Source organism: Lissotriton vulgaris, chromosome 2_1 (genome assembly GCF_964263255.1).
Source record: "Lissotriton vulgaris chromosome 2_1, aLisVul1.2, whole genome shotgun sequence".
NCBI classification, from domain to species: Eukaryota; Metazoa; Chordata; class Amphibia; order Caudata; family Salamandridae; genus Lissotriton; species Lissotriton vulgaris.
Genome location: NC_141687.1, coordinates 2,046,211,431 through 2,046,223,716, shown reverse-complemented (window position 1 = coordinate 2,046,223,716; position 12,286 = coordinate 2,046,211,431).

Here is a 12,286-nt window from a genome sequence, read left to right as displayed (position 1 = left end):
GTTCGAGTATCAGGTGATGCCCTATGGGTTGTGCAACGCCCCTGCTGCCTTTCAGCATTTCATCAACGATGTTCTCAGTGAATACATAGATCAATGTGCAATAGTTTATATTGACGATATCTTGATTTACTCTGTCGATGTACAAGAACATCGGAACCAAGTACAAAAGATTCTACAAAAGTTGAGAGAAAACAGGTTATTTGTCAAGCTGGAAAAATGTGCTTTCAATGTCACGGAAGTTGAGTTCCTGGGTTTTGTAATTTCGCAGTCGGGAATTCACATGGACAAGCGGAAAATTCAGGCAGTGTTGGAATGGAAGTCCCCAACCAGTGTAAAAGAAGTACAAGCATTCATTGGTTTCGCAAACTTCTATCGTCGGTTCATTAGTGAGTTCTCCCGCCGAATCCTTCCTCTCACTAGGCTGTTGAGGAAAGGGGTACAATTTGAATGGTCAGAGGAAGCAGAATTAGCGTTCAAGGCCTTAAAGGATGAATTTACTTCAGCTCCGATCCTTCTTCATGCAGACCCATCTGAGCCCTTCTATGTTGAAACGGACGCTTCCGATCTGGCTGTAGGAGGTGTACTTTCTCAAAGGAACAAGGAAACTGGTCAACTACACCCCGTGGCCTATCGTTCACGGAAATTGACTCCAGCAGAAATCAACTATACAATAACCGAGAAGGAACTATTAGCAATAAAAGACGCCTTCAAGGAGTGGAGACACTACTTAATGGGAGCTCATCATGTAGTTACAGTTTACACCGACCATCGTAATTTGAAATTTTTTAAATCAGCCAGGACCTTGACGCCTCGGCAACTTCGCTGGTCATTGTATTTCGCCGACTACGACTTTGTCATTACCTACAGACCTGGAGCTCAGAATGGAAAAGCGGACGCCTTGTCCCGAATGGGTACAGGAGAAGGAAAAGAGGAAATTAAGACACAAGCAATCATTCCCAATTCAAAAATCATCGGCGCAGTAGATTCTTTGAGTGTTAAGGAACAAATTCTCCAGGTCATGTCGCCTGAGAAAATGCTGGAGTGGGTGCAGCAAGGAGATGGGAGAGAAGTCATTGATGGTTTACCTTATCAGACTGAAGCCTTATACTTACCCACTTCTACACTACAGAGACAAGCGATGAATGAATGCCATGATCATCTGTTGGCAGGTCACAAGGGAGAATTGAAGACTGTGGACTTAGTTAAAAGAAAGTATTGGTGGCCACACATGAATAAGGACATTGAGCAATATGTAAAGACATGTGAGATTTGTGCGCAGGGAAAATAAGAACGGCAAGCACCTAAGGGTTTATTACAACCTTTGCCTAACCCTCCTTCCCCCTGGCACACAGTCACTCTAGATTTGATAACTGATCTTCCCACTTGTCAAGGGTTTAACACCATCTTAGTGGTAGTGGATACATACACCAAAATGGCAGATTTTGTAGCATTGAAAGGAACTCCAACTGCTAGGCAGTTAGCAGCTCAATTTACTGCTCAGGTGGTGAGATTACATGGAATTCCTGAGGTCATGATATCGGACCGAGGAACGCAATTTGTGTCTCATTTCTGGAAGGCCTTTATGAGGAGACTTGGGGTTGAGACACGTTTTTCCACCAGTTTCCACCCAGAGACTGATGGATAAACAGAACGAGTGAACCAGGAAGTGGAGCAGTATTTAAGGTTATTCACGTTGAAGCAGGGTGGGGAATGGTTGGACTATTTATGGACTGCAGAATTTGCCTATAATAACGCAAAGAATGTGTCCACGGGTTATTCACCATTCTATTTGAATTATGGCAAACACCCGAATTCCACAGTGCAAGATGTTCACATCTCTGTCCCGGCAGTTCAGGATTTAGTAACTCACTTACAGCAGATACATGAAGAGGCATCCAAGAATTTAGAGCAGGCAAAAAGCAGGTACAAGAAGTATGCTGACAAAAAGAGAAGAGATACCCCAGATTTAAAAGTAGGTGATGAGGTTTGGTTAAATACTAAGAATCTTCGATTAAAAGGCAGTAGAAAGTTTCAGCCTAGATTCATAGGACCATATCCTATTGCAGAACAGATCAATCCAGTAACCTTTAAACTAATTTTGCCCACAAAACTAAAAATTCATCCAGTTTTCCATGTCTCCTTATTAAAGAAATCAGTTGAGGGGTTGCGGAAAGAAGGAATTCCACCTCCCATTCAGTTAGAAACTGGATTAGAACTTGAGGTCAAGGAAATTGTGGATTCAAAACGAGTAAGAGGAAGACTGTACTATCTAGTGGACTGGAAAGGCTATGGGCCAGAGGAAAGGTCTTGGGAGTTGGAGTCGGATGTTCATGCTCCTAGGTTGGTGTGCCTCTTTCACCAAAGAAATCCTACCAAACCTAGACCGGGAGGACCCTCCTTGGTGGGGGGTACTGTCAGGATCCCTCCTTTCAGCAAGCCTAATGCAGATTCAATGTGCTTAAAGACAAGAAAATGGCGCGCCAGCCGAGACTTCACTTGGTCCGAGCTGTGGAATGCGCGGAATGCTAGGTTAGCAGTCTAGCCTTCCCAGCGCGAGATCGAGAGTCCAGGTGCAGCGCGCGTTCCTTTGGAACTGCGCACTTCACCGAGGAATCCAGTCACAGTGGTCGCGTTAGAGTGTGTCTTTGGAAAATAAGCTAAGAAATGATTTCAGCCAGTGAAGAGTTTTTTCAACATTCATTGCCTTGACCTTGGGTTCACGCAGTCCAGAGTTTACAGAGTGTTCAAGCAGAGTTCGTGTTTTCAGAAAAGAAACCGGAGCCTTTTAACCAGCGTGTCAGAGAAGAATCTTTCCAAGAAGAGAATTCCTGTCATTTATTCACGGAAGCTTAAGGAGAGAGACTCATTCGAAGTAGCGGAGAAACATAGAGCTAAGTGGAATGTTTCCTGTATTCTGTGCAAGTTCATGAGACTGTGTAAATATTGTATTTCAACTTCATCAATGCATGGAAAGATTAATGAACATTAACTGAGTGAATCAAACTCACCAGTGCTGAATTTCGTCCTTTTAACCAGTGCAAGACAAAGACTTCACGTTATCTAGAAAAGAATAGGGACAGTGTTAGAGAGGTTGTTTGAGTACTGTGAAAGAATTTACAAGCAGAAGAATAGGAAACTTACCTGGAGAGTTGAATGAAGTTAATTCATCTATTCAGGAGAAGGTCTCTGTACAAGAAGAAAACAATATAAGGACAACATTTTAGACTACACTGGTAGGTGGGGAAAACAAGCAGCATTATATAGAGCAAACACAGAGCAGTGAGTTCAAAGTAATAACCCTAATGTCATTTGCAGAAGTAGGAGGAAGAGCTGTCATCTGAAAATCCAGATTAGGCAGATCATTCACCAAGCTACACTTCAGTATAGAAGAGCGGCAGGTCGTTACTGATTCCTGGGTAGGTGTTCTTAGAAACAGTAATAGGAAGACCAGAGTAGCTCAGGTACAGTGATTTATTATCTTGTATGTGTTTAGTATTCCTAGGGTTCTTTGAGAAGCTGATTTGCAAGCTGATTGAAGATTCCACGGAACTCCAGAGGATCAGGACCAGTCTCTTCTCTGTTTTATTTATTTCGTTATTTTATCCAATTTTCCCCTTCCCTCTATCTAATCAGTTAGAGTCAAGATATATTCTGATTCTGATTGGTTGGAAGAGGGAGTCGGAAAGCTAGCATCTTCTGTTCCTGTGCAAGTCTTCGAGAGGAAAAGTTGGTAGGAAAGTGGACTCTGACACAGAGCTTCAGGCGGATAGGCTTATGACGTTACAAAATCGTATGGTTTTAGACGTTGTTCTTGCAGATAGAGGTGGTGTATGTAAGGTGATCCATTCAAGTTGCTGCATTTTCATCCCTGATAACGCTCCAACTGTCTATCAAGCCATCTCAAAGTTGCATAAGATCTCCGAGTCCATACACGTGGACGTAGGTGATTGGACGCTACTAGGATGGTTTTGGGGCCTGATGTCGACGTGGGGTTGGAAGATTCTGATGATCATTGGGGTTGTTGTAGCATTTCTGTTCACGTGTTGTCTTTGTGTACAGTGTGGTCCCGCCTTATGTGGCCTCTGTGCTACGACGTGTATAAGACGGCCATCTGTTACCGAGGAAGCATTGATGGATAGAATAATGTTGCAGCAGCATCTGAATGATCTGATGAATATCGAGATTGATTCTGATATTGACTAGTGCTTGCCTACATGAGGGCAAAAGGAGCGTCTGAGGTTCCGTGACAATTATAAGTGGTGTTTTTTCGACTCGTTCGAATATGGACGAGTTTGGTATCTATGAACCGCAAATGACGAGTTTAGTGGGTGTACGCGTTTTCGCTACGCTAACCTGAACCGTTCATCTTATTCGTGGGTTTCTTCATTTGAACCCATGGGTTCCATTTTAGATACCGCATCCATTTTGTTTCTTGCCCTCAAGTAGCCAGCGAACGGACACTGTTCGCTTCGTGACCCTGGGATTCCCAAGATCTTGCGGAAGACACGTGTTCCTTTGAGGGTGTCTTTATGACGAGGTGGATGACACGGCAAAGGCAGATGGCCCCGCTCGAGGCTCATCTTGCCGTGCCGGTCTATTGTTTCAGCCGTGCATGCATTAGGCATGTCTCCTTTGATCCTGCAATCGTGTTTCCGATATTGCCCCTACACCTTTTTCTAGCTGTTTTCTGTCTTCCCTTGCACCTGTTTCTGACTCTTCCTTAATTCGTTTACAGCCGGAATGGAATGTACTAATGGTGGGATGATGTACTTTTACAGTTGGGAACCGGCGATGCTACTGTAATTATGTTCCGGACCCCTGAATACATGAAAGCGACCCATCGAAGTTTACTGTGGGAACTGAATTGTAACCTTTTGTTCACCATGTTGTGCAATGACTAAAAACTGTATAAAAGGAGCGATCCACTTTAGCAATTTGAAGCAGTCTCCTAGAACCTACACACGTTGTACTTCTTGTGACTTCTGTGTTCCCTGCAGTAAATAAACCTCAATCTTTGACGCCGAAGGAAGTGTCCCGTGTCTCTGTTATTTGTACGCCGGAACAGGTAACCCACGAAGGTTTCAGGTGTTGTCCCCTGGCACCGCTGGGCCTTAGAATAGCCCAGTCCTTCAGTTCTTATTTCCTTCAAGTTATGTCGGTATCCTGTTGTCATATAACTAGATATTTCTTCCAAATGTTAGATGAGTCGTAAGTACATTCTTATTCAAAGTGACTAGGTATCAATTTTACCCACACAATTCGGGCACACTTGAGTAATTTATAGCATCCTCAAAGTCAGTCTTTCAAAAATTCCAAAGTATAGGACTTGATAATCCAAATCCGAATGTTTCTCAAGAAAAGTCATTTTCAATCGTTTGGAATATCAGTGTTTGGGCAGATATGACCCAGGGACCCCCAGTATGCAAGGGGAATTAGTCCCCCCTCTGCAAACGTGCCAGTGGCCTGCGTTGCAGAGAGGTGTAAAAAGGGGCATAGCCTCATTACACCTTTGTGCAATGCAGCCCCCTGGCGCATCCTGGAGGTTCCAGGTGGGCTAGTTGGCCCCCAGGGACCCCTAGTATGCAAGGATAATTAGTTTCCCCTCTTCAAACATGCACGGGGGCTGCGTTGCAGAGAGGAGTAAAAAAGGGTGTGGCCTCATTACACCTCTCTGCAATGCAGCCCCCTGGCGCATACTGGAGGATCCTGGTGGGCTAGTTGGCCCCCAGGGGCCCCCAGTATGCAAGGGGAATTAGTTCCCCCTCTTCAAACATGCACGGGGGCTGCGTTGTAGAGAGGTGTAAAAAGGGGCGTGGTTAATCAGTTTAATACTTTGCTCTCCATAGCAAATTGTCCTTCCACAAAATTTGCAAACAATTTTGAAATCTCCAAACTGGGTTTGGATGTTTGGGACCATCTCACTTGTCTCTGGACCCGATGGAGTAGGTTGCTTACTTTGGGAGGTGCTGGGTGAAGATTGGGGAGGGTTTCTGGTCAGTTCTCTGACCTCTGCCGCAGCATAGTTGTTTGGGTGCCGGCGTTGCATGTGGCGAATCATGGTGTTGTTGCCAAAAGAATACTTTTTGGCAGGGTTCCTCCTGGAAAGTACAGTGCCACAGATCAGACAAGTAACCTTTGGCGCATTAACTTTCTTGAGGCCCCTTGGGATTTTAAAAACTCCCAGACAATGTGCTCCTTTGGCTTATAGGTGGTAGTATCTTCAAGCAGGTACCGCCTCTCCTCCTCCTCCTCCTTCTCTTCTTCTTCTCCACCACTGTGGTGTTGTGGTGGTCCTTGTGGTGGTGGTGGTGGTTGAGATGCTCCTGCTGCTGCTGCTACTGTAGCCATTTCTCAGTACAAATAGGTCTGCAAACAGGTCTTCCTCAGTCAAAGTAAAAAGTGAGAATGAGGAAAAAAGGTGGGGGCTTTCATCTTTTGGAAAACAAAACTGTCCTGAACCAATGAAAAGTGTTATTTTCAGGTCACATGACACTGGCTTTATCATTTGGAAACCAAAACTGTCCTGAACTAATGAAAAATGTTATTTTCAGGTCAAATGACCCGACACGCTTACGCTACGCACCCCGGGGTGCGCCCCGGGGCGTGCCCGGGGGCGCTTACGTAGCGCGATCGTATGCGCTCGAGTGCTTCCGGGTGCGCTTACGCCGTGCGTATCACGGGACGCGGCTACGCGATACGTCATGATGACGTTTTCGTACGCGGCAATAGCGCTAACGGGACGCTCACCAGTATGCGCACCGGGGCGCGCCGCATGACTTCGCTTACCGGTGCGCTCACCGGTACGCCCACCGGGAGCGCTCCAGGGCAAAAAAAAAAAAAACATGAACAATATACATAAAAAAATAGTATTACATAAATATACAATATAGGATTCATTATAAAATATTACATTTCATAGCTATAGAAATTTGCTATTAAAAAAACCTTTGAAATTCACTGAAAAAAAACATAAGTTTGAGGCCCTATATATAGTTAGGAATTACCATTTAAAAAACCTATGAAATTCACTGAAAAAACCAAAGGTTTCACACCAGTTATAGTTAGAAATTAGCATTTAAAAAACCTTTGAAATTCACTGAAAAAACCATAGGTTTCATACCAGTTATAGTTAGGAATTAGCATTTAAAAAACCTATTAAATTCACTGAAAAAACCATAGGTTTGACACCAGTTATAGTTAGCTGGAAATTTTACTAACATAAAACCATTAAAATTCCCACGTTATAGTTAGTTGGACTCACTATAACTTGCGCGCCTGCAATGCACTGCTGATGACATCACATATTATATCACTCATGACATGGTCAGTGACATCACTCATGACATCACTGATGACACCATCCTTGTGACAGAGTGACAGACCTCCTTTCAGTGTAATGTAACCCTTGAAACACATATTCAAAAATAGAAACTAACATTTTCAAAAAAATGGAGATACTCATACCAGTTACAACAACCAATTCAGTAATTCCACTATCTATATACACATCCACTCATTCACCAACAGTTCTATATAGTCACTCATACATATATGTAGTGATACACCTATACATCCTGTTACACAACAACAGTCATCCAATAGTTACTCACACACATACTCACACATGCAAATAAACTATTGAACATCCATTTATTTGCATATACAACTATACACACACTACCACCTTACTTCTAAGGAAACTTACACATACTTACTCTCTTAAACAATCACTTATAGAAACACATACTTATTTAAACAGGAACTCTTACAATCTCTCACTCTCACATATACTCACTTATATACATCAATACTCACATATACTAGATTAAAACATATGCCGTTACTGATAAAGACACTAGTGAGACAGTCATTCACTCGTTTGAATATCTTTATTCGGCGAATTGTCACCATAAAAGAATACATATACATAACATTTCAAGATTATCAGTAAAAGATTATAAAATACAGTAAAATCATAGACACCTCACACCATTAATTAATTGCAACAGTAAATTCGTCCTCAGCTTGTGGAAACACCGGAGTGTAATTTCAGTAAGCGGGAACGTGTCATCCATGCGCTTCCCAAAAATTTAGCCACCCCACAGATCATACTGGCAGATGAAGAATCTGTAGAGAGGACACGTAGTGCCTGGCTATGGCACCTCAGCCCTAATTCCCTACAGAGGGGTTTCAACCAGAATTTCCGCGCCCCTTTGTAGGCTGGGCAGGCAAAAAACAAGTGAGCCACCGATTCCTTTGGGGCCGCACAGCCAGGGCATGCACGCGAGCGGGCATCTGTACTCGTCCATTTCACCGTAAAGTCATGAACCGGGAGCGTCCCATATCGCAATTTTAGGTACAGCGCTCGATCCAACGGTTTGGTTATTAAGTCGAGAAAGGGTTCCAGTTTTCGCACACACTTAACTAACAAAAATTGGTCAGTAAGTGAGCCCACATTCGTAGTCCTCATAACGTTGCTCTGTACCCAGTCCCAGTACAGTTTTTTAATAACATCTTTGGGTGGTGGTGATTGCGACTCCCATGCCTCTCTTAGACCCAAGCTGAAAGCCAATTCTTTCAGTTTATTTAACCATCCTATTTTTTTACATGTGTCCAGTAATAGTAGTTCGTCCAGCCCTTCTGCATACTTTGCGAGCTCCTCAGTTCTTCTTAGCCGGGACCAGAAGAGCAACGGGCGTAGCCTCACCATGTCCTTTACTGTTTTCCTGCCCAGATCTAATCTAAGTGGGATCATTGGGGTGGAAGCGGGAAGAGTTACCACTTTCCTAAAAAAATTGTTTTCCGCTATCATCAAATCTGAAACCCCTTCAAACCCCCAAAGTTCGGAGCCATAAAGTGCTGCAGGAAGAATCTGACCCTCATAGATGGTCATAGCTGGGGAGACCGGTTTACTAGTTGATTCCCGGAGCTCCTTCAGCGTCACCCCGGATACTCTCCGATGATTTAATAACATTTTGGAAAGATGATCCTTCCAGGTCATACGGCTGTTAATCCGGACACCAAGATAATCGAAAGACTCGACCAGCTCGAGGGGGGCGTTGTTGAGCACAAAATTATTTTTAAATCTTTTTGAGGGTGCAAAAGCCATCAATTTGGTTTTCGATGTGTTGATTGTTAAGCCTCGAGTGGTGCAGAAGGAGCTAAATCGATTCAAGAGTTTTTGTAAGCCCACCGGGGATTTGGAAATTAATAGGGTGTCATCAGCGAAGAGAAGTGTGGGGATTCTCTCCCCCGCCAGGGTTGGGGCATCCGACTCCTCCCCCTTCAGATGGTCAACCACTCCATTTACAAATAGGGAGAAGAGAGTCGGAGCCATGACACAGCCCTGACGTACTCCTCTCCGCACTGGGATCCTGTCTGTTAATTGTCCCTGGGATCCCCATCTAACCCTCGCGTAATTCCCCTCATGCAGCTTTACAATTAGGCTCAGAAGACCACTGGGAAAACCCATCTCTCCAAGTATTTCCCAAAGTTTTGTACGGGGGACCAGGTCGAATGCAGTTTTGAGATCTATGAAGGCCATATACAAACTGCCTTTCATGATGGTAACCGCCTTCCAATAGATGGCAAAAAAACGAAAGACCTGGTCCATCGTACCTACCTTCCTTCTGAACCCCGCTTGTAAGTGGGAGAGGATACTAGCCTCCTCTGTCCAGTCGCCTACTCTTGAGATGATGACCCTGCTGACCACTTTCTGGATTATGTCTATCAGACTGATAGGTCTGTAGTTCGCAGGGTCATCTCTAGCCCCCTTCTTATACACAGTAACTACCTCGGCCCCTTTCCAGGAGTCTGGTACCTGATGTCCCCTCATGATCAGATTCATTATTATCGCAATTAATTTGGCCCAGGCCTCTGGCTCCGCCATCAACAGATCTCCAGGAATCCCATCCTGCCCAGCGGCTTTCTTAGGGGTGAGGTGTCTAATCGCCAACACTACTTCTGCGGCTGAAAATGGAAGGACGTTATCATCTCTGGGGTCCCCTTCACCCAGGCTATTCACCCCAGAACTAGTTGTTTCCTCCGAGTCTCCATATAGGAATGAAAAGTGAGTAAACCATTGCTGGCAAGTTATATGATCAGCCAATGGTTGCGATTTTCTCTGCCTTGTTCTATTAACCAAGTCCCAAAAAAGGTAAGAGTAGAGGGTATAGCGGGAGCCCTATTACTTTTCCCCTTCGGGATAAGAAATTGGCCAACTTGCTCTATTGTGGCTTTATAGGCAGAGTCAAGGGAGGGGTGTTGGGGATTGGCGATCCGATTTTCACCCACCCAGACTTCTAAGTCAGAAGACAACCCCTCAACCAGCGCTTTGATGATTCCTATATCGCCCTCATTAAGGTTAGCCTTATCCCATTTCAGTCTACGGTTATTGTTAAATGGGATAACTTCTTTAGTTGTTTTTAAGGTGACAATCGCTCGCCTGTCATTCAGAACACCCCAATTGAACTTGCAACACAACGGATTGTGGTCACTATCCTGGCTTGGGACGACCTCCATATCAATAAGGTCCGGCCAGAATCCAACATCCATTAGGATGTAATCGATTCGGGACGGCCCTGAGAGTCTATTAAAGGTCAATGCCCCTGACTGATCAGATATAGTCCTGCCGTTAAGGGCTCTTAATTTGTGGTCCCTTGTCAGTGCATTAATTTGTATGGCCCTAGGTGACCACTTCCTAATGGGGGGCAGGGAAAGAGTTGGGATGGACCAATTTGAGTCCTCCTCTTCAATTCCTAAGGGGTCATCTCCGAGAAGGGGTTCAAATGTACAATTAAAATCACCCCCCACAAGGATTTTAGCTGAGCTGGAGCAATTGCCTAAGGCCAAGTCCAGGGCTGTTAAGGTCAAAGAGGGGGAGTCACCCTGTGTCCCTCTCGCATAAACATTAAAGAGGTCAAACTTGGCGACATCCTCCTGTCCTCTTGCCGAAAGGTGGAGTATATCATTACACTCCTCATTATGGCTTTTTAACACACACATATACACACTCATCCACCCATACAGTCCTGCACATATGCTGTCTTCAAAACACATACAGTGAGTCAGTCATTGATGCATCTATGTGCTAAGTAATATCCCCACCAAATCATACAGACACTCATACTGATACTAAAAAAACATCTAATAGCCCATATACACACACATGTAGCTACTCACCAACCCATGCAGCCACTTATACACAAAGTGAAACACTGATACATATATTTAAATATTTAACATTACTCGCTAATATATGTATTCACTAAGATACACTGAATAAGCCAGTTAGCCAATCAATTTTTTTTTAAAAACATTCTTTTAGACACTTATTTAAACATTTATTCTTCCATCGACCTTTACATATACATATATAAAACATTTATTTTTCAGAAAGACACACATTCACTGGATGGTGTCATCAGTGATGTCATGAGTGATGTCACTGACCATGTTATGAGTGATGTAATATGTGACGTCATCAGCAGTGCATTGCAGGCGCGCAAGTTATAGTGAGTCCAACTAACTATAACGTGGGAATTTCAATGGTTTTATGTCAGTAAAATTTCCAGCTAACTATAACTGGTGTCAAACCTGTGTTTTTTTCAGTGAATATCTATATGCGCAGTAGTGTGGCTCACTGGTTAGAGGCGGCAGACCCGAGAGCAGAGGCCGGCCCGGGACCAGGGTTTGATTCCTGACGCGGCAGGTTTCTGGACCAGGGTCAGCGGACTCGATAATTCTCTCGCCTCGGTGCCCACTCTGATCAGCGATCACACTCGGCAACTCTGGGCATAAGCTTGCCTCATCTGCACTAACGGCCCCACCAGACCGCCGGGGATGCCTGGTCTCACCCTGGAGATACCCATTAAGGGACCATCTCTCAGGGAAGCCAGGAAGGGTTTCGCAGCGGTCGAAGCGCGGAGATACTCCTCCGGGAGTCGATCCTAGCGCTATATAAAACTTGCAATTAATTAATTAATTAATTAATATATATATTAAAAAAATCATATATATGTGCAACGTATAAACACACTGAACAAAACAAAGGTTAAAGTTATGTTACAGTTAGGAGAAAATGACATTTTAAACATACCATTTTAAACTAACATAACCACTGAAGTTTAACAGTCATAGCTCTCTCAAGTAACTCCAGCCACTCTTTTAATATTCATGTTTTAATTTAAGTTTGTGAGTGCCCAGTGTTCACCCAGGACACCCACACTATTTTTAGGTCAAGCTACAGCACATGCGCTGTCTGCAAGACTGGCTGTCATCAATAATA